At 45.0% G+C, this 27,554-nt stretch overlaps 1 pseudogene; it reads left to right on the forward strand.

Annotated features, from left to right (window-relative positions):
* Positions 1-22,184, forward strand: part of LOC125095610 (60S ribosomal protein L7-like 1) — a 47,844-nt pseudogene extending 25,660 nt beyond the window's left edge.
* The last annotated feature ends 5,370 nt before the right edge of the window (positions 22,185-27,554 follow it).

Below are 27,554 nucleotides of genomic sequence, written 5' to 3' on the forward strand. Positions count from 1 at the left end.
ATTAACTATTACCAAGAATAAAAATAGCACCATAACAAAATTGATAAAGAGAGGAGATGGTGAGAAGTAGTATAAGGTAAATCCCTTATCTTTCAAAGCAGATTGTCTGCAGATACTATTCTCAATCTGTGGACAATCTGCTTTGAAAGATAAGAAACAGAGCTATAAGGAATGATCATAAGAGCTTTAGAAAATAAGGCAAGAGAAAAAAAAAGACAGTCAACTTCCCCAGAATGAGTCCAGAGATGGAATTATAAGGACAGAGGCATTTACATTTTATTTTGTTTATGCCCTCCCATATGTTTAATTATGTTGAGTATATTCTAGGTTATTTGGGGAAGGAAGGGAAGGGAGGGAGAGAGAGGAAGGAGGCAAAGAAGGAGGAAAGAAAGGAGGGAGAAGAGAGGAGAAAGGGATGGTGATTGGGGTTGTGGAACGACAAGGAGAAAGGAAGACAGACAGACCATACCTTTTCTGCCTGAGGAGCCCCAAGATGAAGTGCTAAGGTGGCAGAAGTGGGTCAGCTAAGCTGGAAACTAGGGTTTCTTAGAAATGCATTGAAATGATCATTTTGGTGGAAAGGCAGAAACATACATATTCTTCTGCCTATAATGATTCATGATGGAGAAAGCAGAAGAATTTCAGGCTCAGGAGTTTGAGAATTGAGATACCAGAAGAGATCAACTTTCCAGTCGGAAGGATAAAGAAGTCTGCCTTACTTCTGGGGAGCAGTTTTCTGTAGATGAGGTGAATCTCTAAAGTCCTCTTCAGTTCAGACAATACTTTCAGAAATTAGACACCATCTGAGAAAATAGAGTCCCTCAACAACACCCCCAACCCCGCATTCATTCTACAGAGACTTACAGAGCCCCACTCTGGCCAGCACTGTACAGCCTTGGAATAAACAGTGAGAATCCCTCCTCCCCCTTCCCCCCAACGGCAATGTCTCCCCTCCTGGAGTATGCAGTGGGGGAGAAGGGCCTGGGCATGAGCCAGGGTAATCTCAGTGAGGATGGAAATAAGACCAAAGGAGTTTATGCACAAGAAGGAAGCCAAAACACATGAGCATGGGAGCCAGATAGCACCTGGTTTCAAAGCCTGGCTTAGCCACTTACTAGTTAGCTGACCTCAGTTTCCTACCTGTAAAATGGGCACAATAGTTGTAAAGAGCTGAGAACAAGGCCAGCCAGGCTCATAGTAAGTGCTTCAAAAGAGTCAAGATATATGTGTGAGGCTACTCAGGACATGTGGAAGGACCACGAAGGAGCACAGCTCAGGGTCAAGTGCTATCAGCCAAGGCTTGGAAACCCAAAGAGGGAACAATCAAATCAGGTCCAAAAGTCTCCATGGCAAGGTGCATCACCCCCAGCCTTACTTTTAGATAAGCCAGCTGGAGCCAGAAACTGCTCCGAGGTAGACTGGCCAGAGCAGTAAAATGGTATGGGAGGAGCTCTCCTGCCCCTGGGCCTCATCCTCCTCTGCCTTGTTGATGTGCTCCCCACTGCTGGTCCTTTCTCGACACCCTACTGCCCGCCTCCTGTTTCCAGGCCAGAGACTATGCCTCTTCCAGCTGAGCTCTGGGACCCCCCACTGCTGCAGGCCAGGCTGTAAAGGTACCTAAGCTCCAAGTAGACAAACTAGGGGCTCAGAAGCAGAGGATGGGAAGGGGCTGTGATGACATAGAGCTGCTCTGAAAAGCTGGTCCCAGATTACCACGCAGTAAAGGTGAGCTTTTGTCAAGATTAGGATGGTGCCTGTGCCTGTCTTGCTCAGGAGCCCATATTCCTACAGTTGAGTGGGGCTGGCTTGTGAGACATTCACCTCTCCTTGCAACACTGTTAGTGTCTTTCCATTCAGAACCACCTCTTCTGTTCAACAGCCTCAGTCCCAAGTCTGAGTCCTGACAGTGTGGTGCCTAGGCATGTAGCCTTTGAAATATGGGGCTGACATTCAAGGCTACAGTCCTATGTCTGTACCTTTGCTTCACCTGAGGCCATATACCTGTGGGCTTCCTTGACACCATGCCAGTCCTCATCTTCAGATCCTTGCGCTCTCACCCCTTTCCAGGTGGGGCTCAGCAACTGGCAGATCCCTCCCCTCCCCTCCATGAGCTGTGTGTGGTCCCTTCCCAGACTTATCTAATGATGCCAACTTCTTTTGGGGTAGGGGTACTACCAGGAGAATCAGCCTGGTGCTCTTGGGCTTGCTCCAGACCTAGCTGAGGTGTCCCTTGAGATTTTTATTATCTGGTTCCTTTCACCCAACCCTTCATGGAGGCCCAAGCAACATCTTAATTCAAGAAGCATCTCCTTCAGACTTCTCTAAGTATCTTCCAGTGCCAGGAGGGATTTTCCCCTTCTGGGTGGCAGGCTGTCCTCTGACACCATTTCCTGCTTTCCCTATATACTACATCTTATGGCAACACTCCATGTTGACATGGCCAATGGCCAATGCTTGTTCATCTCATATAAATAGAAGCTTTTGAATTTAGAACTTTTCTGCATCAATGAAGTCTGGCTTTCAAGACTACTGTTTCTTTTCTGAAGAATCTCTAATTGGAGTCTCAAAATGCATAAGGATTTCTTTCTTCAAGGTGGTATCCACCTTCTCCCCCTACTGCCAATGGGGGAAATACCTATGTGGTATAAATACCCTATGTGGTATAAATAACACATCAATATAATATGATAAAAGTGCACATACTCTCTTCCCATGACACAAACTAATTAAAAGCCAATCATTTAGCAGTTAAAATGAGAGTGCCACTTTCTAGATCCTAGACCCAAGAGGGCAGGTAAGCCCACTTAGGTATCAGTCTGTGGATTCCTTTCTCCTTTGTGAGGAGCTGAAGGAGAACTGCCTTTGTAGCACAGTAGGTCCTCGTATCCAGGGTTTTGTTTTGTGTGATTTCAGTTAGCTGTGGTCAACCATGGTTCAGAAGCAGACAGTCCTCCTTCTGAGTCAGAAAGTCACAATGCCCACATAATTGACCTTGCTCGGTCTCATTAGTAGGCATTTTGCCATCTTACATCATCAAGGGAAGAAGGGTGAGTGCAGTACAATAATGTATTTAGAGAAGGGGAGACCACATTCATTTAACTTTTTGTATATTATTATTATGTTTTATTATTAATTATTGTTAATCTCTTCATGTGCCTCTTGTATAAATTGAAGTTTATCATAGGTATGCATGTACAGGAAAAACACATAGTGTAAAGGGGGTCTGGTTCTATCCTTGGTTTCAGGCATCCGCTAGGGGTGCTGGAAGGCACCCCAGGTGATAAGATAAGATCACCCCAGGTGATAACAGAACCCTGATGCTAAGTGAGACCAGCCATGGAAAGCAGAGCTAAGTTAACCAGTGTCTGCCCCAAAAGGGAGGCCGCTGCAACAAAACTGTTCTTTCCTGTATGACACGGATATGGCATTTGGACAAGATGCTAGCAAAAAGTAGTAATTCTGGGGAAAGGTTTCTGGATGACGATAAGGTTGGAAATGGGTTTAGCAGATAAGGGGTGCCCCAGTGCCTCTGCTTTGTTCTGTAAGCCCTGCTGGCATCTGAGGGTCAAGATTCCTCTAATGCAAGAGGCCAGGAGGAAAGAGAGCTCATCAGATTTCTCCGGACTGTGGACGGTGAGGTTCTGAGAAGTGTAAGCACAGGTGGGTGGCCCTCAGAAGACAGAGAGAGCCTGGTGGGCATCAGCCTGAGCCAGGGCTGGGCCACTGGTTGGCTGAGGAGGAAGTCACTCATAGGCTGGCTCCCCCTCTGCCCACAAGCAAGCCTTTCCTTGCAGGGAGACTGTCACACTAACTAAGCCTTGAGAGACAGCACCTAGGGCCAGAGAGCCTGAGCCACAGACAGCCCTCCACAGCGTCCACAGCTGCCTACCTTTCCTTGTGTGGCTCCTCCTGGAGGGTGGTAGGCAGGTGTCTCTAAGTCAGAAGTGACACACTGTGGTTTGACAGGATGAGGGGTCCACGTACCCTGGGAGTGGGACAAATAGGACCCAGACAGGGAATGCTCCGGGGACACAAAGGCTACTCCTTGCCCAGGACTTTGGAGGCTTGAAAGAAGGGCTCACACCCAGGATCTGAGTAAAAGCCAGTGCCCCCCAAGTCTGCCATTGGGCTGCCATTACTGCCCCATCTGCATGTTTTTTGCTCATTTAAGACATCAGACTCTGTTTGTGTGGCCCAGAACTTGCAGACTCCCTCACAAGTCCAGCCCATGCCTTGTGGGGTAGAAGCTTGACTTGGGGGCTCTGACCCTGATACTCCTTGACCAGGCTGCCTTCTTACTTATCTTCTCTCAACACCACTGATATGACCCTGGGGGTCAGGGAGCTGTATCCGAACATGAGTGCTTGGTCAATCCCGTGACCTGGGGGCACGTGTTACTGACTTGTTTGTTGGGTCCCTCCCACAAGGAGTGATCCCCGTATATACTATTACTGCATCGATGTGGTCCCAATGGTAGCCTTCGGTGGGAAAGTAGGATAGCTTCCCCAAAACAATTTTTTAACTGACAAAAGTCCATGGAATAAAACTGTTGAAGGCACAAGAAAGCAGCTTTGTAAGTTGAGAAAACCAAAGTCAAGATTCCATTGCTTTTGTACTAATGTAAAATTTTACTTTTGATGGTACATGAAAAATAAAACCAAAACCTTAAAGGCTTTGGCATAATTCGGCTGACCTGACATTGCAACTGTGTTATCCTGAAAAGAAACCTTTTTTTCCCATGTTCTAGCGATGCTCTCCTTATAGACGGTTGGCTCTAAGAGGTTCTGACACCCGATTTCTAATGTGTGGGGAAGTGGAAGAAGGGGGTTTCAGCACACATCCAAGGAATGCTTCACAGCACCAGCTGAGGGTCCAATGGTTCAACTCAGTTCTGACGCTATCTATCTGAGGGCAGCATTGGATACCACGGGTTGAGGACTAAGTCCCACGAGACTGCCCTTCATTTCATATGTGCCAATCACAACTCCAGGTTCTGATGGACCAGCTGTAGGTCAGAGAGCCCATGACCCCCTCCTTGAGTTTGGTTCATTTGCTAGAGCTGCTAGAGTGGCACACAAAACTCAGAGAAACATTTTACTTACTAGATTAAAAGGCTATAAATCAAGAATAGCCATATGGAAGAGATGCATAAGGCAAGGTATAGGGAAAGCCATGCTCTATTTGAGTGTAGCACTGCCTCCAAAGCTTCCAAGCCGGAAGCTCTCCAGACCTTATCCTTTTGAGGGGTTTATGGAAGGTTCATTAGATAGGCATGATTGATTAAATCATTGCCCATTTGTGATTGAATCAACCTCCAGCCCCTCTCCCTTCCCAGAGATCAAGGGGAGGGACTGAAATTTCCGACCCTCTAATCCATTGGTCTGTTTCCCTGGGAACTGGCTCTCATCCTTAGGCACAGTCCCAAAGTGCCCTCATTAGCATAACAAAAGTTACCTGCTGGGGCCCTTTTAGGAAATTCCAAGGATTTTAGGAGCTCTGTGCCAGAACCAGAGGAGGACCTAATGTATGTTTCCTACTGGAGATCACAGTATCCCTGCTGCCTAGATCAGTGGATCTAATCCCACAGAAGCTTCACATCCAAATATATGTGACGAGTATGGCTCCAAACTGATGCTTCTTCTAATGAAGGACCTTGACATTCTTGGTCATAGCTCCATATTCCTAAGAGCCCGGATGGCCCCCAGGATGTGTCTGTTCATGCATTCTAAGAGCAAGCAGCCCAGAGGTAGGAAAATCAGTCTGCCTCTAAACAATGAATACAACCCACTCTGTGGGTGCCTGTTTCTCTCCTTTCCTCTTTTCAAAAAAACGTTTCAAAAAATTCTGCAAGGAGCCAACAGTGGGGCAAAGAGTTTGGAAAATACATCTTTGTTCCAAGGGGTACCTTCCTTTTGCTGCAGAACATTGAGCAGCAGACCCAGATGAATATAAATCCTGAATGCAAAATCTATTCCTGAGCCGTGGCTGGGTGTCCTCAAGTGAGCAAGGCCAGATTCCTGGGCCATTAAGATTTTCCTTGCCATTAAGAGTCTCACTCCTTGTGTACCCTACCCTTCAAAGGCAACAAGAGTAGGTTACCTCGAAGGCCACAGGTTACTTCACAGACCAATAGGGCCACATGCTTGTCAGTGGAGAGGGAGTCTTTGGGACATGGTCATGGCCTCTTTCACTTCCAGACATCAATGGCATTGGGTTCATTTCATGGGGCAGCTCCAACTGGTTGGTAGTATCTGGAGCACTGAGTTCATGAGGGGGCCCTTAAATGGAGAGATGAGTCTTGTCTTCACGGGGCAGAGAAAGGAGGTATGGGAGACAGGGCTGCTCACTCCTCATCTGCATTGGCTAGATGCAGGTATGTGACAGAGACCCAGAAGAGCAGCAGCTTAAACAAGGAAGAAGTGTATTACTCTCTCTCAGAAAAGCCTGAGCTAGTGTGGTGGCTGCTCTGCAGAGCCCTGGGGACCTAGTGGCTGTTTGTCCCACACGCCTTCCCTGGGCTCACTGCCAGGTCCATTCCTCTGGGGCCTGTAGCAGGGATGCTCATGAGAAGCTGTGTGATGCCTTTGAAGGGAGCCTGCCTTGGGTGGCAGAATGTGTCTCTGATGCAAAAATCTGAGGAAAAATGATAAACTGCCCTTAATAGGCTTTGTTTAATTAGAGATGAAGGGTTGGATAATAGAAATCTGAATCTTTTCTGGTGCCTCAGGAAGCAAAGTGATAAAAGGTGAATTAGCAACTGTAGATAAAATGCATTTTAATTCGTTTTATATTCACCCAACCGGGGCCAGAAACTGAAGGAGCCAAATATGTAATCATAAAATAAAGTTCAATCATCTAGAATCTTGGTCCCTATTCCGCTCCAGACTGTCATCGGAAAATTCTCTGATAGAGAGTACAAGAGGAGTCGCACAGGCCTAGTTTTAAATTCTGGTTATTTGAATTGCTATCTGTTTGGGTAAATAGTAAAGTGTTGCTCTCTTTTACCTCACTGCAGATTGGTGGGAGCGTTCAATGAAATGCAAGTGCCTGGTCTCACTTGGTATAAAGTGTTCCACTAACACCCACTGTTACCTCAACCGAGGAAACCCCTGGGCTCAATCTCCTTTATCTTCTGCATGTTCAGCAGCCCGCTGGAAGGTACTAGGTTCCTAAAGAAAACAATCCAAAGGGCCCTAAGTAGATACTTTCTGACTCTAAGAAAAATTCACCCATGTTCAAGTAGTCTGACAATATATATTTGTTACTTTATTTTTGTCATTTAAAAACTTAAAAGATTCACAAGTAAGCACATGAAAAGATGTCCAACATTAAGGAAACATAAGTTAAAGGCATAGAGAGACATTACTACACACTCACCAGAAAAGCTAAATAAAAAATAGTGGCAACACCAGGGGCGCCTGGGTGGTGGCTCAGTCGTTAAGGGGCTGCCCTCGGCTCAGGTCATGATCCCAGGGTCCAGGAATCGAGCCCCATATCAGGCTCTCTGCTCAGCAGGGAGCCTGCTTCCTCCTCTCTCTGCCTGCCTCTCTGCCTACTTGTGATCTCTGTCTGTCAAATGAATAAATAAAATCTTAAAAAAAAAAACAGTGACAACACCAAATGCTGTCAAGGATGCAAAGAAATTGGATCATTTAGATATCACTAGTGGGAATGCACAATGGCACAGCCATTTTGAAAAACAGTGTGGCAGTTTCTTTTAAAACTTAAAATGGATTGCCAGGTGACTTAGCAGTTGTACTCCTATGGCATTTATCTCAGAGAAATGAAAACTTATGTACTAAATATGATGTACGAAAGTGTTTATAGCAGCATTATTCAATGTAGCCCCAAACTAGAAACTGCCCAAGATGTCCTTCAATGGGGAATGTTTAAACTAATGATTAAAGTAAACAGTCATGTCGTGGAATACGATACAGCAATAAAAGGCAGGAGCGATTGATAAATACAACAGCTGGGGTGTACCTCAAGGGAACCGGCTGAATGAAAACAGCCAATCCCAAGTGTTGTTTATTGTGTGATTCATCTATATCATGTTCTTGAAACAACAAAACTACAGTGATGGAGAACAGATCACTGGTGTCAGAAGTGAGGGATGGATAGGGGAGGAAATCATTATAAAGGGAGCCATGTGGTGATCGAATAGCCCCGATCTTGATTGTGGCGGTGGTTACATTAAGCTACATGTGTGATTAAATTGCACAGGACTCCACGCATACACAGACACACAGACACACACGCAAGTGTATGTGTAATTGGAGAAATCCTAAACAACTCTGTGGATTGTACAAATGTCAACTTCCTGGGTTTTATCTTGTTGCACAAGATGTTAACTTTGGGGAAGACTGGAGAAAATATGCATGGGACTTCCCTGTACAATTCTTTGTAGTTTTTTTTTTTTTAATCTATGATTATTTCAAAATAAAGAGTTAAAATACTTCTTTTTTTAAAGATTTTATTTATTTATTTATTTGAGAGAGAGAAAACAGAGTGAGAGAAAAGGTACAAAAGATGTCTTGTGGTGTCAGAAAGCAAGAAAGTGTTTAAAAAAATGTACACTAATGGTAGTATGTCAGGGCACATAGCAGCCAACAGAAAGAGCTCTCAATGGCCAAACCTGGAGCCGTGTGGACAACAAAATAAATAAAATAGTTTTGCATTATGACTTGAAGTATAAAATAAATACCCATGAGTTTGTACTAATATAGACAAATGACTGAAAAATAAATAAATGGAGAGAAGAAACAAACCTCTCTTGTAGGATAATTCTAAATAATTTATGTAGATACTCCACCTCAAGGAGTTAAAACATAATTCTTTCCTTAAGTGTGGATTTTGCATAGTGACTTCCTTGTAAAGGGTAACATATGGAATGGGAGAAAAAGAGTAACTTTGCAGTAGAGAAATCTAACAAACACTCCCTCAGCCCTGTGATCAAGTGCGTTATAGACAGTGATGAATCATGGATGTGCCCTTGCAATGGTGTGAGGAGAATGCCTCCTTCCTCTGTGGTCTTCATCCCCAGTCTAATCATGAGAAAAATCAGACAAATTCCAAATTCCAAACAGACATCTTACAAAATACTGACCAACACTCCTAAACCATAAAGGTCGTTGGAAGCAAGGAAAAGTCTGAGAAGCTGTCACAGCGAGAAGCCAACAGAATGTAATGTGTAATTCGGGAATGGAAAAGGGTCATTAGGTAAAAACTAAGGGAATCTGAATGAATCATGAACTTCAGTTAATAATAATGGGTCCATATTGATCCATTAATCCTAACAGATGCACCACACCAGTGTAAGATGTTAATAATAGGGAAAACCGTGGGAGGGGGATATGGGAGCTCTCTGTACTATCTCCTCAGTTTTTTGTTTGTTTGTTTGTTTGTTTTTGTAAATCTGAAAACTGTTCTTTTAAAAAGATGAAGTGTATTACCAAATAAAAGTTTTTAAAAATTAAAGATTTGATTTATAGTTTTTGAGCAACTACTGTGAAGCAGGCACTTTCATAACAATTGTATGGTTGAAACCATCCTGATGGTGGGAATGTTAGCATTCACTGTGTCACTGAGGGAGACCTTAAAACTCGGTAAGATCAGTTTTTTAAGATCCCCCAGCTGATAAGTAGTTAAACTGGAATGTGTACTCAGTCTTCTGACTTTCATCCCATGGCTTTTCCCATTATGCCACCCAAAGATCTGAGGGAAAAGTGGTTATTCAGTTATGGTGTTGAGACCAGTTACCAGAATGTTGTATGAACCAGAGCTCCCCATTCCTCAGTCATGCATAGCTTTGTCATTCCTCCAGGACTCAGCACAATTCCCTAGTCTTTGCATAAGCAAGTTCTAATTTTCACGTCCACTCAGGATGGTAGGAATTGTTTGTTCCATGTTAGGGATGGAGAAACAGACTCAGAGAGGTGAAGTAACCTGCTCAAGGTCACTCGGCTATGGTGGATCAGGATTCAAACACAAAGCTTGCACTCTTCCCTGTAACCAGCCCCTTGAATGCCCAGCATGGCCCTACTGAGGAACGTCAGACAATCTCAGAGGTAGCCATGATTCCTTAGACTTTTCTCTGGCTGCTCTTCGTTTTGCAGGGACAAGTAGTAAGTAAAGACTCAGTTTCATCTAATGAGCAAAATCTTTGGAATATTTTTGTGAAAGGGACGAGGAGAGAGAGTTGGACACTGCCATTACAGTGGCATTACAGAATTCCTCTTATAAGTCCACATTATAAACCACATTGGCAAAATATTGCACAACCACCCCACTGTCCCCATGCCTGCTCTGATGGCAGACATGATTAATCAATCTGGAGCTCTCACCAGCAGAGCCTGGACTCAGGCTGACAAGCCCTCCAGGCAGCCACTACTGATCCTCAGAGCCAATCCTGAGATGAAAGCCCTCTCCTCCTCAGCTATAGGCACTGCCATGCCTGTACACTTACATTTTTTGACATTTGAAAAACAGGATAAGATGATGCACAAGCCACACTGGCAGCCAATGCTATAGTCACAACACAAAATTATGTCTTCAGCCTTTAATTAGGATGTGTCATCCCAACCCCATTCTTGATGCAATGTGCCTGTGCTCTGGGAAGGGACAAACTGCAGAATGTCTAGCCTGCAGTGTCTTGATACCTCATTGTCTCCTCTGGGCAAAACCAGGAGGCCGGCAGGACTCTAGTGGGCTCAGTGGGCCAGCCACCCACGGGAAGCATCATTAGGGTTTATCCTTGATAGAAGACTCTGGCAACTGTAAGAAGTGGTGCCTGCAGGATGAGGCTTTATGTTTTGTTCCAGATTGTGACCCAGTACTTGTAATGGCAGCAACGACAACAGAAAGCAATAGCCTACAGGCTCAGGAACAAGCCAGAAAACTGCCTTGTGATCCCTGCCCACTTGCTGACCCAATCAGGCCCAGGGGATCCATAACAATGGGAAGCCTAGGGTGTTGATCACAGACAGTACATATTACTCTAAAATACGAAACCAGATTACCCAAGACCAGTGCTAATGGGAATTTGCCAACCCTGATGAAAGCTAAGAAGAAAACCATTAGTCTGTACCATAGCACTTCTAAGGAGCTCACAAATGGTGTGTTAGCTTACCTCATGTTTACTAGCATTTTTGTTTTCCTTTGTAGCCATGTTTCTTCCTTCGGTGGATTCCCACAGCTCAGGACTGATGGACCACATGGCCCCACATATCATAAACACGGGGAATGCTCTCTGCTACATGAATGAGTGTGAGAACATTTCCCACTGACAGAGGGCTGGCCAGGTGTTTGAGGACATAATGTCCTACCTTCTTTTCATTCTCAAAGATGTCACCACTATTCTGTCACAGTCCTGTGTCCTTGGGACACAAAGAACGGACAGTCATTCCCCCCTACTACACACGTGTTTGCACACACACATGCACACACACATACGTGCACACACACGGCTACTGGGGCACTGAATTTTCTTGATCAATTGAAGGGAAGAAGCAGGTGGACAGAGATGGGCCCTTGCCTTCCCCATGCCCTTCTGGGGGAAGATATGGTTCACCAAGAGCCTAAGTTTCACCTAGAAACCTCTTCAGTTTCTCTGCAGACTGGACAAGTCCTGCACATGCTTGTCAATGCTCTGAGAACGTGATCACCTGTGATGTTGGCCATTCAGTGAAAGACACCAGAAACCCAAGTGGCAGGGGACATCGGTGCTCTGCTGTCCTTCTGGCTTCCTGCCCTCTCCAGACTGGGACCTACAACAGGCTCTGTGGAAAGGATGCGCCCCCTCAGAATACACCTGGCTTCCATACTTTCTAAAGATACCATGTCATCAATTTGTCACCATCCAATGTGGACCATTTATTAATAAAGTTTTGTGTTGGTTCACCTCAGAGATCATGTTATAACCCAAAGGTGGTTGCCATAGGCTGGGCACCAACTTCAGGTCCAGGGTCCATCCATTCATTTATTCATTCACTCAACAAGTATTTATTGAGCACCCATTATGTGCTAGGTACTGGAGCTTCACCAACAGTTAAGAGACACTGTTCCATTCTCACAGAACTTGGTGGCCCAATCAGTTATAGCCAGCATAGCAGAAGTCATTTTGATTGACACATGCCATGATGCACTGGGGGGAAAATTACCCATGGCCACTTTCCCCAAAGGAGATCATGACCAAGGCAGGGGTTTCGGGCTCATGAGCATCTCACTTGTACAGCCATGAGGAAGGCTCTCTGCTCTCCTCTCCACCTACTCTAGAAAACCAGGATGCTGTGATGACCTGGGGAAGGTGGGTCTTGGAGTCTCAAGGCCTTGGCCCCAAATCCCAGCTCCCCCCTTTCAATCTGCATGCCCTTGGACAAGTCACCTGGCTTCTTTAAGTTTCATTTTCCTTGTCTGAGAAGTGGGGGTGACAACCACAGCTCCTGAATCATGTTGAGAACTGAAGGAATTAATAAAGGCACTAACAGATAGTAAGCACTCCATAAATGTCAGCTTTCATACCTGCAGTCAAATGGGTGAGTGCCCAGTCTTCACGTATTCCTGGATATGAGCCATAGAAGTACAGCGGGCAGTATCCGGGGAGTAAGGCAGGCTATGAGGTAGCAGGAGGCACAGGTAGGGCTCAGAATGTCCTATTGCTACTTCTTGTAGCTGCTTGATGGCTCCTGGAGACAGCAGCCCAAGGGGCCTTGTGCTATAATAGCTCTAATGGTAGAGAGATGAAAATCCAGACCACAGGAGAAAATACAGAAGCACAGCTCCCCAAAACTGCATTCAAGCAACGGCCCAAAGCCAATGTTTATATAGAAGTATACAGTGACCAGCAAACAAGACCTTGGGGGCTGTGTTTTAACACAAGACCGCTGACTTAACAAACAGATATTTGTTAATATTTGGATTTTACTTCTGGTGTCAGAAATGAAAATAATTAGATTAGCATTTTATAGTGAAGGCACAAACAACTCATTTTTATCCTATGGAAACATACCACCCACATGAAAAATCAAGACAGTTTCTAAATCATTTTGCTGCCTCTGCTTGTAGAGCAAACTCTTTCTGAAACACACCATAGCAGGCACGGGACAGAATGACCCCAATGCCTCTAGGTCATCGAAAGCCAAAAGCAAGGATGCCGTGTGTTTTGTTTCACTCGCGGACCTGTGGTCTGTGCAGAGGGGATCTGACCCTCTGCCCCACAGCTCTGGTCAGCTCCGTGCCAGGATCCTGAGCCGCTGATCTGGTTCGGCATCCTGGAACATCCACAGGGGACAGCCAGCTCCCTCCCCTCCCCACCATTCGCTGGTCTGAGCAAGCAGTGTCACAGTGTTCCCTAACAGGTGTCTGTGCCCACAGCACTCACCATGGCCATGACCAAAGCAGCCACCTCCGTGAGGGGCTTTGGCAGAGAGGGGAAAAGCAAGAAGAGAGCTGATCTAGCCACAGATTTCAGAAGAAGAACCGGCTCTCCTTCTGCCCACTCTTCCCCTCCTGCACTATTTTGGCAGCTGGCAAGCCTGAAAGCACAGTGTGTGAAGTTCAAATCTGGGTCTGCACTGTCAGCTCCAGCCTGAGAAACCAAACGGCGAGAGCAGGCTCTGAGAGGCGGGCTGCTTTACAAAGCACCAGTCAAGTGTGCCTGGGCTCTGGGATAGATGAATGCTGACGGTCGTGTGGCCCAGAGTCTGGGGCAGGAGACAGGAGAGCTGGGGTGCTCGGTGCCCGCCCAGAGACCTGCCCTCAGAAAAGTCGGGCCAGGAATTAAAGTCAGCACCCCACAGGGCTGCAGCAAGGGCCCTCCATCTGGGTGCCCCACACCAGCCACAGACTAGTGCAGTGCCCCAGGGGGGCAACTTCTCCCACCTGGGCAGGTGGGCTCCTGACGCTCTTACACACATTCACTGGACGGCGGCTGGGTTTGTGCCACATGAGGCAGGGCAAGAGGAAACTGCTCAAATGCCTGACATTTGATAGACACATGCTTACAGACCTCATAGCGATGGGATATTCTTCTGCATAAGCCAGTAAATGAACTTGGTGCACTAAATTGAATAACTTATTATTCTGAGAAGTCACTGTCCTTATTTGGTGACCGCGTTCCAGACACAGAGGATAATTTTGGGCTGCTGATCCTGATAGCTTCAGATGTTCCTGAAAACCCTTTCTTCCTTGGGCATGACTCAGGGCCCACCCCCTGAGTCGGCAGAGCCCTTCCCCTCCCCCTAAACAGAGAGGTCCATCCTCCATTTATTGTCCCATGTCAGCAGGTCTAAAACCCAACCAGTTCCCTCTCTGTATTAAAACGGCCTCCTGGGCACGGTTTAGGAGGAAGTACCCCGGTATTAAATCGGGTCTTTTACCACAGATACTAAATAATGAATGTTATTCAGTGTGAAAATGACAGCAATTCTTCACCTGTCAGATTAAAAGGGCACAGAAAAGAGGGGTTTAAAAATAGCACCAACACTCAGGGTGTGATGGGGACAGCTGGGAGCCTGAGAGCCGTTGTCTGGCAGTCAGGGAGGCGGCAGGAGGGAGACAGCTGGGCATGGTTGGAGAAGTTCGGGAGCTCCTTGGGGCCCCAGGACTCCTCTGTGAGAACTGAAGGACTTTCTCCTTGGACGCCCTGACCTTGGGACAAGGTCTTGCTGCCGGATTTCCACTGTAGCCCATTCTGATTCATTCCCACAATGAGTCAAAAACAGAGAGGGCTTCACTGCGCACAGCGCGGTGGAAGTCTCCGGATTTCAGTTTCCCACGAGCTCATTCGGAGACCCTTTGTAAAATGAGGGGCTGGAAGAGGGTCCTGGGTGGGCAGCATAATGGAAAGAGCACAGGGTCTGGGTTCAGAGGACCCGGAATTGAACCTGATAGTACAATAACTTTCTGCATAGCCATGGGGGTTGGAGGGAGTTGGGGAGGAGATGTTATCCTGGCCTCAGGGAGCCTCAGCTTTACCGAGTCCATTCGGAGGATGGGATTCCTCCCCGCATGGGGGGTTTCATGGGATATTCTACATGAACCACCTGTTTAAGGATCTCAGTGAGTACATGTTCCGTCCCAACGAGCTTTAGCACTCTGGCTACAACGCTGTATGGCTGCCTGTGTTCTTCTAGCCCTGTCTATCTGCCTGAAGGCTCTGCCTTGGTTTCCACTTTTACCATTTCTCTAGCTTAGACAATCACCAGCCCGTGAGGGCGGTGGCTGTTTCTCTTACCATCACTGTTACCCAGTGATTGGAATGGACCCCAGTGCCCAGGAATTGTTCACTTTATATTCAGTGATCTGCTCCTCCCTAAATAACTCTTGGTTTTATGAAAACAAAGGTACAGAAAAAAAAAAAAAAAAAAAAAAAGATTGATTCAGCCAGCAGTCAGGTTACTGGTTGGCAGCTGGAAGGGCATAAGCAGAACTTCTACTTTAGTGGACCTTCATAGTTACTGCCTAACGATTTACTAACAATCCTGTTTTCCATCCATAATCAGGCCTGCCCAAGCCCAGCATGCTTCAGGGAATCAGGGCTTCCTCAGTGGACCAGTGCTCCCTCCTTAGTAGGTGCAGCTGAGCTGCACGGGAAGGACTGGGGTGGCTTCCAGAAAGCCAGACCCCCAGCCTCTGACCCTCAAATCTTCACTAACCAGTCTAGCCCTTCTTCCTACATCCTGCTTTCAGAGAGGAAAAGAAGGTGAACATCTGGTCACATATAAATTACTATGTTGACAATATATCTGGTTGTGTTAATTCGAACATTTAAAAATTCTCAAGAGAATGTGTGTGGTTAGATCCCAAATCCTCAGCTCAGACTGAGACCCTGGAGTGGAATCAAGAATGATTCTTAAACAGGCCCTGACTCTGGTCCCCGAAAGACTCTGGCTCATCCACCCAAAGGCTGCAGACCTACTTCCAGCACGTCATTCTTTCTCCACCTCACTGGCTCCTTGCCAAGCCCTCTGCGGGGCCCTCCATAGGTCAAGTGCAGGGGAAGAGTTCCTGAAAGCATCACCACCATCAGCCACCCAGCCGAGGGATGAAAAGATCAAAGGACTGCTCATGCAAGGCCTGGGTAAGAAGTTCCCATTCTAAATATCACAACATTGTTGACTTTCCGGAGGGAAGCCAGTGAGGAGGAAAGGTCTGAGCCTGTATTGAGCAGACATTGGCAAGTCCAAGTCCAAGGCAAAAACATTAACACCTCCTGATGATGTCAGGAACTGTGACTTCTGCAAATTCAACCACATTCACACCTCTTGTGTCTCAGAGTGTTGTTTCATTAAGGTTCGGGGAGAGCGGATGATCCCTCCCACTGCAGTGTCCCGCTGCAACTGCTCCCCTCCCCTGGCTCACGCAAGTGCAGTGGGGACATGGACCCCTGCTCTTAACCTCCATTGGGGTTTTCCACCTCACTCCGGCAGACTGCCTACTTGTGTCCAGGGCCAATGAATTTTCAGGGAAAAGCAATTTTCTCCTGGGAGCTACAAATACTGACCTGTAACAGATGAGTAACAAACACCACAGTGTCTGGAGAAAAAAAATAAATAAAACAGTCACATTTCCATCTTCAATATTGTCCTACCCAGGTGCCAGTGATTCATTATTATCAACCACTGAGGACAGCCAGAGACTGTCCATTATAAACTGGCTTTTTGTAATGACTAGCACCGTACAGGCACAGAGGGAAACTAAAAAATAAAAACAACAAAAACGAAACACACACACACACATACACACACACGGAACCCAGAACTAAGGGACATGATTAAAAGGCGGAAGACTTTCAAACAATCTCTCGCAATTCCTTTTAAAAATCAAAGCACAATCTGTTTACTTCACCCAGTGGTGTCTCTATAACTTTTCAGTGTTGTAACCTGAATTTAGATGAAAAGAAAATACTAGATGTGTGCTTGGTGTCCTTTCTTGAGGAAACTGGTGACTCGTGATACATAGATGTATTCAGTGAATCTGTCAGAGCTGGGATGCTGAGACTTAATATTGTTAAAATGGCAATATCCTTCCAATTACTCTACCAATTCAAAATCCCAGCTGGCTTTTCTTGCAGAAATTGACAAACCAATCCTAGAACTCATATGGGCCCAAGTAGCCAAAATAATCATGGAAGGAACAGCCAAGTTGGGAGGACTAATAATTCCTGATTTCAAAACTTACTATAAAGCTGTAGTAATCAAGACAATGTTCTACTGGTGTAAGGACAGATACGTAAATGGACTAGAATTGAGAATCCAGAAAGAAGCCCTTACATTTATGACCAGTTTATCTTTAACAAAGATGCCAAGACATTTTATTGGGGAAAGAATAGTTTTTTCCCCAAATATATTGTGCTAGAACACCTAGATACCCACATACAAAAGAATGACCTTGGACCTTTACCCCACACGATATGCAATAATTAACTCAAAAAGAGATCGTAGACCTAAATGTATAAGCTAGAACTATAAAACTTTCACAAGAAAGTACAAAAGTAAGTCTTAATGACCCTGGGATTGGCAATGTTTTCTTAAATATGACGCCAAAAGCAAAAGCTACAGAAGTAGATAAATTAGACTTCATTGAACTAAAAACATTTATATTTCAAACAGTACCATTAAGAACGTAAGAAGGGGGAAAGACGATAGAACAAGAGTAAAGAAACATGATCCCTTTAGTTCCAGAAAATCTGGGAAAAAAAAAAAAGAAATCTTATCAAGCCCTCAAAGCTACTTAAGCAAGGCAGGCACTTTTGGAAAAGAAGGAGAAATAGAAAGGAAAAGGGGTCAAGTTTAAATGACTGGACTGGTTCCTACATGGTTCCTGGAGGCAACAAGATGACAAGGTGCACCTAAGATGATTAAAAGTGCAGTTTTATGTCTTGGAAATGCCAGATAAACATCCCTCGGCCTTTGTTTTTTGAATCCAAGGGATTAATGGGGTGAGTTTTCTGGTGCAGGGGACCACTGCAAGACTTCTCCTGAAGATTATTTTTAGTAGTGTATTTGTCAAAGCAATCCCCCAGGCCATAAAAATGTTGCTTATGGGAATCCTATGTGACTTAGGGATTTCCCAATATGAAGTTTGTCTGAGAATTCATCTTGAAATGCAGACAAGCCAAGGTCAAGAATAAAAGCATCTCTTTGACAGACAACCTACCTGAGGAAGGTTGGTGTCATTTGTTTAAAAGACATCATTCATGAAATTGCCTTTCTAGGAAAAAACTTCCAGGTAGTCTCAGGGTTCTTGTACCCTTTCCATCTCATGATATCTTGACAGTAGCCTGTCCTCCTACAGAGAATAGAGTGGGCTTCCTCAAGAGGGTGGGCTTACCCGGCTCTCCAGATAAATGCATCAATCAGCTCATTCGACAACTGAACGAAACCAAAAATATCAGTAAGCACAATGTGTTGGAAGTGTTTTTGTTTTGTTTTGTTTTGCTTTTTGCAACTGTTATACAGTATCTTCAAAGAAGATTATTTTCTGCCATGTCTTCAGAAGCTGCAGAGAGGTCAGGGAAAAAATGATGATGTCCATGGCAGACACATCCCATCACAGCCCAGCTCCAGGGGGAAGTTCCAGTGTGTTTTCAATACTGGCTGCCACTGCCATCTCTGAAATCAGCAAAGGACTCTTGCCATGGAGGAGGGTCCTGCTTTGTCACATCTTCCATCCTGGAGCTTAATGTTGGCGAATGAATACTAAGCATGAATACAAGACAGTAGTGGACCAAGCCTATGGGTATACTTGAATCTGGCCATTCCTAGAGCCATGTTTGGGAAAGAACTTGAAATACAATCAGAAAGAAAAAAAAAATGACATCCCACAGACTCAGAGACAGTAGCTGCAAATCACTTATCTGTTAATGTACTTGTACCCAGAATATGTAAAGAACTCTCAACACTCCATAAGAAGAAGATGAATTTGTATCTTTGAAATCACATGCCACTTTAAAAATGGGCGAAGGATATGAACAGATATCTCTCAAAGGAAGATATATGAAGAAGGTCAATGGACACATGGAAAAAAGCGCATATTATTAATCACTAGGGAAATGCTAATCAAAACCACAGGGAGGTACCACTTCACAGTTAATAGGATGGTTCTAATAAGAAAGAGAAAATAATAAGGATGTGGGGAGATTGAAACTTTCCTGCATCACTGATGGGAATGTAAAATGGTACAGCCACTTTGGAGAGCAGGAATTCCTCAAAAAATAAACATGAAATTGCCCTATGATATCATCTTGAGAACTTTTACTGTATTGAATTATTTTTCTATTATATTTTAATAAGAATAATGCCTTGTTAATTTATTATGCATTTTCAGAGGTGATCATTTGCCAGTGTATTGTACATAATCTAAAAGTAATAAATGATTCAGGTGGTGATTTCTTTCTTCACTATTATTCCACTAATTAATTAATGTAGCAGGCCAGCCCTGAGGCTTTTTTGGGGCCATGTCACGGAAATGTTCAGTCCTTCTCAGGTTCAGATCAATTGGTACGAATTGACAGAGACTGATAACTTGATAAAGAGTGTACTTTCTTATGCATCATCTTCCTTGAGGCTAAAACTTGGATCTCGAGTTTGAAGGATTTCCCTCAAATCCTTGATTTCCTGTTTAAGATGAAAATTCTTTTCCTACTTCAAGCACCCCTGGTGCTCACCCATCTCAGTGGCTTTCCTCATTATTGCTGCTATTTCCATTACCTGGTCAGCACGGGCTCGTAGTATCTTAGAGTGATGCTCATTATATTTCATTATTATACCAAGGTCATCCTTTTGGATTGCCATTAGCAACCCAAACATTTGCCTTAGTACTTGCTCATTTGAAGTCCCAAAGCCTACTGAGGTCCCTCCAGGGATGTATGAAGTTCTTTGCGCTCCTGCTACCAGTCTCCATCTGATCTCGGCTGTGCCTTCACCAGTATCTTGAGTCTTCATTCAGTTCCTGAATTTCTTCCTAATATTTCTTCATTACTTCTGCTCCTCTTGAGAGCCTGGTTTGCTCATAGAGAGATTTTGCTGCTCTGTCATGGTCTCTTGATCTTCGAGCAAGAGTCAAACCATCAGCAAAGGTCTTCTCCAATGTACAACTCACTTTCTGGTCTCCATTCTTTGCAGCTGACCTGATTTGTGGGAGGATGACATAATCTCCTTAACCCCCAAAGGGACAGCCAGCATGAATCCTTTCAATGAGGGAAAAGTAAGATGCTAAGAGGAATCACGTCCAAGACTTATAGTGGGGTTGGCTACCTAACTCCCTTCCTGAATCCCGTCACTATTATTTTGTGTCCCCTCCCTTTAGCCTGGCATTCTTCTGCTCAGGACCATGCATGACATGTGCTCTCTCCCTGTAGTTAGGGTGGTTAATAATACCCCAATGAAACAATAAAACGAGATGATCATCCCTAACTGAAAACAAGATGACTCCCCCTGAAGCAGACCTGTCTCTCTTTCTTTAGCACGGGCCTGCTTCTCTATTGTGCATGAGGGCTCATGAACACATCCCCACTATTCTGGTCACCTTAGAAACCTTGCGGGTGCTGAGGGAATATTCATGGAGTATCCCAACCATACAATGTCCCTCAGGCAAAACTCCTAGGCAACCTTCAATCTTTAGAGCTTCCCTCTCAGACCACGAGGGCCTTAAGCAAAGGTGAACTAGGATGCCAGCTACCCCATGTTCCCCCAGCCTCAGGTGGAAGGCTCTGGAGGGCTTTCAGCATTTCCAACAGTGTTTCAGATATGAGGCTGCCTTGGGCTGTGGAGTGTAAAATGCTTCCTGACAGGCTGAAATTCTGCATGCAGGCGCCGGCATGAGTTTTGTGATATGTGAGGACATACCTAATGGGACATCCTTTGCACTCGCTCTAGATAGACACTTAGATTGGAGCACTAGGAATTGATTTTCCTCCCTCCAGCTTCCATTAAACTGTGAATATTCTTCACAGCGGATGCTGATAGGGTGGCTTACAGAGCTCTTAAGAAAACCAAATACATTAAGCCTATATCCTTGTCCCTAAATCAGCATATCTCAATATGGGGCCACAGATCATCTTTGTCATGTAATCACCTGGGGAGTTTGTTAGTTTGTCAGACACAGCTTTTCTAGGTTCCATCTAAAAACATTAGTGCCAGGGTGCCCGGATGGCTCAGTTGGTTAAGAGTCTGGCTTCAGTTCAGGTCATGATCCTGGGGTCCTGGGATCGAGCCCCACATCAGGCTCCCTTCTCACTCTCCCTCTGCCCACAACCCCCCACTTGTGCATGCATATGTGCTCTCTCTCTCTCTCTCAAATAAATAAAATCTTAAAACAAAACAAAACATTAGTGCTTTCCGATCTTTGGGCCCAGAGGTGGGGGGTTTGCATTTCAAACAAACTTATTTTGCACATGATTTTAGGAACTGTATGAGATGAGCTGAAGGCTGGTCCCACAATTTTAAACCCTAGGGCATCCAACTGTTCCTCTCTTTCCAAGGACACATCATGAAAAAGACAAATGGATGCAAATCTCCTCATACTGAAGGAATAAACTAGGCGATTCCTCTATTTTTTTCCACCACAGGGCTGCTTTAAGATATTTGTGGGGCATTTTAGTAGGATTTTGTTTAGGAAATCTAATTCCTGTTTTAAGAACCCACAGACTGGTCGTTTACGTTACCTCTTCCTTGCACAGCACTGTTCACTTCCATCTCTCACCTCAGGCCCAGTCTGTGACATGCACAATTACCTTCCCTCTCTAAGCCAGCAGTTCTCAACCATGGCTGCATATCAGAATCACAATAGGAGCTTTTAAAAATACCAATACCCAGCTCTCAACCCAGACTGATTGCATCTGAATTTCTGTGGGTACCAACTATGAGTATTTTTAAAGCTGCTCAAGCAACTCCAGTGGGCAAGCAAAGTTGAAACCACAGTTCTGGGGGAACAGTGAACCCATTTCTCATAGATTCCAAGCCCACCCACATTTGGGTCTATGGTCCTGCCTCCACATTCTTCCCTGTTTGTGGGAATGCACTCTCCCATGATTCCGTCCATCTCCCGGCTCCATCACTCCAAGAAAAGAATAACGGTGTCCCCAGGCACCCTTCTAGACCCTCCACCACCAGTAAAGTTGCACCATTAGGCTCCTTGCTAAGATCTGCCTGTTTCGTTGCCCAGGTTTCCAGTTTGCTGCCTAAGGCTGCCTTCTCTCTCTTGCTCAGCCTTGCCTCCTGCCCTGATACAACCAAACCGCACAGCTTCCCCATTAGAGTCTGACTTTAGGCCCACCAATTCAGGAACACATGCTCATCTTTATTAACCACTGAGGTCCGCTCACCTCCCTGGCCAATGCCTGAAGTGTTGATGGTGCTATGGGCAAGGAAAGAGAGAGGCAAGATAATTTCTTTAAGCCTCAGGCTCCTAGTCTGCAAAATAAGAAAAGTAATAAACAATCCCTAGGCTCTGAGAGCCAATTGACAAGGCTGCCTGCCTTTAAGGTGACCTTGAATGCCTTCTGGGTCCATCTGTGGGCCAAGGGCAAGTCTAGAGCATCCTGAGGAATGAGAAAGATTGTGTCAGAGGTTGGTACTTCTGGCGTCTTATTCCAAAACCATGCCCTGGGCCCCCAGGTTATCTTCCAGTTTACTTAGAGCCTGGACACTACATCGGCTGTGTCAGGGAGCCCAAGCAACATGCTGCCGTGGTTCACTGGCCGGCTCCAAGCTGGGGGTATTGGGCAGTAGTGGTGAGGAGAGGCAGGGCCAGACCAGGCCTGGAGCACAGGATGTATTTGGCAAAAATATGTTATTATTCTGTCCACAAGGTCAAGACCAGTCCCCTTGGGGGTACTTGTCCCACCCCCCAGCATCCACAGCCCCATCTACATGACTGGCCACATCATTGTCCCCATCCTGGCAGGACTTCTTGGTTGCTCTCTGCATCTCCTTGCAGACTCTGCTGCTGTCACAGTCCTCCAGGAGCCACACTAGCTCCAGTGCAAATAGTAAAACCACCCAGCAGGACGGATGTGAGGGTTCAATAGTCAACACATGGAAAAGGACTTCTCATTCTAACAAACCGTGGTACCAGTGTTAGGGATATGGCTGCCAAGGAGAAAACCGCATTCTTCCACTGAGTGTCACTCTGGGCAGCTGTAGAACTATCCCAGGACTAGGGCTTCTCCCTCTCTGGCCATCTTCATAGTCAGACGTTCCTGGGTGTGACTCCCAGCTCTAAGGTCTCTGTGTGACCTTGGACATGCATTGCATGTTTCTTGAGAACCCATTTCTCCATTTGAAATATGAGAATAGTTCAGCGTTTTTGTAAATATTTCAACTATCATAATGATTCAAGATTAGAAGTAACATCACGTATGTGTGAAACATCTGGCTTATCACACACACTGACTAAATCATGGCCTTTACTATTAATATTACTATGACTGAGAGCCAGGAAGTGTGGGATTTCATTTTGGGGGAACGACTTTTAGAAGGAGACTTCATTGGTGTTCTCAGTGGACCCCTTGAGGGCTAATTTTCCCTTCCCTCCACCTCACCTGAGCCTTCTGCTCTATGCCCACTTCTGCACACCAATTGCCTGAGAGCTCTTGCACACACGATGCCTAGTGTCATGTTCTGGTCCTCCTTTTTATAAGTGGGGAAATGGGTCCCCTCTGTGCACAGGTGGCAGAGCCAAAACCCACATTCAGAACTTCTGGCTCCAGACTCGAGGCCCATTCTTCTGCCCGCCTAGCTCTCTCTGCAAGAGTTACACTTGGTAGCAGTTTTTGTGTTTTGTTTCGCTTTTATAAAATCATGATTATTGCTTCTTCTATCTATAGCATCATAGAGGATAACACAATGAAAAGAGGAATGAGAAGCTGCCAAATCCTGATTCAGAGATGGGCTTGGTGGTTTCCTTATGTTGGTTCCTTTCTGTTTCACTGAAGGCCTGTGTCTCCTGCCAAGGGACAGCCTGGAATGGATCCAGACTTGGCCTTGATCCCAGGTCTCCTATTCATAGTATTCTTGATACCCAAGGTAATGGGTTTCTGTTTCCCAGGCAGAGTGGCCTCCTGGACGTCTGGACATTAGCCCTTTATTTGGAGCTGGGATTTGATGTTTTCTCTCAGCACATCATGTCTCAGCATTTGCCTCATTGACTCATGCTCCAGAGCTCCTGTTCCATTCATCTGGTCTGTTCTTATTAACTACCCACTCCTGCCATCCCACCTGGCACTCTTTGACTCACTGGGTGGTGGGAAATGGTACAGAGTAGTGGAGAAGATGACCTTAGGTTAAATTTGAAGACCTCTAAAAACTGGGAGACCCACTACCACCACCACAGAGTCAATGTTCAGTGGTGGCCCTTGTGGACATAGTAGAGGCACATCCCCGACTAAGGCAATCCAAAGAATGAAATGACAGCAAGAAGATACAGGGTACTTATCACAGGGTACATACCCATGTTTATTAGATAATTTAGAGAGTGCACCTGCTTCTCTTTGAGGAGATAAGACACATTTATTTGAAATTCAGTCCAATTTTATGTATAATGTATACTAATAATACATATTTATGTATAAGTATACATACTTATGTTAAGTTACAGAGTATAAACCAGAGGAGTATCAAGATGGGTGTGGGACTTTACCCTGCTTTCCCATTAAATTAGCCTGCCACAGTTCCATGGATGTGGGCAGAAGACATGAGACTCTAGTGGCGCAGACAAAGGACTTAATTACTCATGGCACATAAAGAAGCATGTTCCCCTGAACCACTCCCCCAAGTTCATGGGGCACAGTGGAGCAGTCCAATGGGCAGTAAACTATGTTTCTGTCACTATGCTTAGTTAGGAAACCCTCAATCCTGTAAGAGACTCCTGGCAAATCCACCCAAACTTTGCCCTGGATGGAGATATTATCTTTATTATTTTGGTCAGGCTAAAATGTGCTTTGTGTCCAGAGGGGGTCACTTTTTCTACATTTTAAAGTTGTTTACTACACAAACGTCCTTGAAAACTCATCCAGAATAAAGGCTATCATTGCCTCTGCTAATAAGATACACAAAAAAGCAAAAGTACCATAGAAAATTGTCTCCAAAAAGCTATAAAAATCTATAAATGAGAAGTTGCAAAGTGAGAAAGACTGCATTCTATCCAACTAAAAAGATAAGAGGCATTTCCAGTTGATTAAGGAAACAAACTGACGCATCGGGCTCTCTGCTCTTTCGGGGAGCCTGCTTCCTCCTCTCTCTCTGCCTGCCTCTCTGCCTGCTTGTGATCTCTCTGTCAAATAAATTAAAAAAAAAAAAAAAGGAAACAAACTGAATTCCCCCCCCCCGGAATTTCCCTTATCTGATTCTACTTAACAATATGCCAGCGATCTGCATAGAGAGATTTCTTGAACATATGCCTGGGAGGAAAGACCATCCAAAGGATGTTGGGTGCAAGGGGACAATCAATCTGGCAGGTGTAATTTTCTTGAACGTGATCTAAAAGGCAGCTGATTCAGTGCAGGGGATGGAGAGCTGGCTAGAAAACTTACTGGGGCAGAGACCATGAAGGGGTCTCCTTCAGAGTTGCTCACCGAGGAAGAGAGGGATTGGACATGAATGTTTTTGCAGGGGTGGGAACTTTGTTCCTTCTGTTTTGTGGGAAGTCTGGATCAGTGATGATAATGATCATGAACCTGGTTCTTAGTCATCTGAACCCATACAGAGTTGTGAAATCCCAAGGAGAAAACAATCTGAAAGTCTTGCTTCTTTTGGCTTTGGGAAGCATTCTGTGACTCAGAGAACTCTTCCTTCTCCATAAGGAGGAAGGAGACCAACAGAGCAGCACGTTCCCTTCAAGTTCACAAGATTGTTTCTTCTTTGGTCTGTGTACCCAGCATGGTGCCAGAATGTGCAAGATGCCACAGGATAAAAATGGTGCCCATCTCTGGGGAATCAACTTTTCACTCATTCATCCATTCATTCAATAGTAAATTTTTTCATTTGTTGAATAATCAATTTACTCAATTTGCCATATACTAAGTATTTTTAACCCATAGGTAATTTAAATTATAGTTTTATAGTAAATTAACATAAAGGTTTTGAGTCAACTGAAAATTTCATGTTAAATTTTTTAAATATGACTACAGACATTAAAAACATTTCCCACTAGTTCTTTCCTTGATTCATTTACTCAACAAAATGTTACCAAGGAACAACCATGCACCGTGCATGGTTCTAGGTGTACAAATAAATGAATATGATAATTTTAGGAAAAGATAAGTGTTATAAAGGAACTAAAAAAAATAGAGGGAGGGATGGCTAAATTAGATGGATGGTCGGGAAGGAGGTGACATTTGAGCTGAGATCTGGATGACAACAAGAAGCAACAAGATGTGAGATGACCTATGGGTGGTGTTCCAGACATAGAACACAGCAAACGCAAAGGTCCTGAGGGTTAAAGAGTATAAAAGGTAGAATGGAGGCCAGTGTGTCTGGAGAGTTGTGAGCAAGGAAGTAAAAGTCAAGGAATGGCAACAGAGATTGAAAGAGACCAGCTTCTACAGGCTTTTTAAAAAGCCATGGTGAAGAGCGCCCAGGATTAGAAGAAGCCTTGGGAGAGCGTCCAACAGTGGGGTTATTTGATCTGATTTATACTTTAAATAGCAACCTTGGGCAAAAGTGAAGGTGGGAAACGTATTGGAAGGCTACTCTTGGTTTATATGCACTTCTCCCCTGAGTGAGAAGCCCAGGCTGATGTAAATATGGGGCACAAGTGGGAGAACACCCCCAGACTGCATCTGGAATACATGGGGCAAAGACATCCTGAATGTATATGAAAATATATGATAGAATCTTCAAAGTACACCATCAACGTGCAGACCATCAAGTAGACATCAACATGTCTGTAGCAGCATGAAGCCAAGTGTTGGCTTTATAACAAGAAAAAAGACAAGACTTACCCATCCTCCTGCAAAGTCCTCCTCTCTCTGTCATCCCCAAATTCAGAACATCTGACAGGAAGCAACATTCTCACTTCACGTGTACTTGTCCACTGGAATCTACCTGCCGAGCAACATGGCAATTTGGAAGTAAGGGTTAGCAAAGAGAAGAAGGAGAAACCTGCCAGCCACATCACTGCCAAATAACATTTATTAAAACCTACTGAGGGGTGCCTGGGTGGCTCAGCAGGTTAAAGCCTCTGCCTTCGGCTTGGATCATGATCCCGGGGTCCTGGGATCGAGTCCCACATCGGGCTCTCTGCTCGGCGGGGAGCCTGCTTCCCCCTCTCTCTCTGCCTGTCTCTGCCTACTTGTGATCTCTGTCTGTCAAATAAATAAAAATAAAAAAAATAAAAATAAAAAAAGTAAAACCTACTGAGTGCACAGTATATAAGGAGATATAAGAACTTGGCCCTGTGCTTCTGGAACTCATTTCTGGATGGAGAGGCAGGACAGAGGCATCTGCGATACATGTCATAGCCTTCAATCGTCTGAGCAATGGAAACTGAGTTTAGCCCTCTTTATGGGGTAACCGGACAGGTGCAGTGCAGCTGAGGGTCAGGTTCAGGGTCAG

The sequence above is a fragment of the Lutra lutra genome, chromosome 3, assembly GCF_902655055.1.
Source record: "Lutra lutra chromosome 3, mLutLut1.2, whole genome shotgun sequence".
Taxonomy (NCBI): Eukaryota; Metazoa; Chordata; class Mammalia; order Carnivora; family Mustelidae; genus Lutra; species Lutra lutra.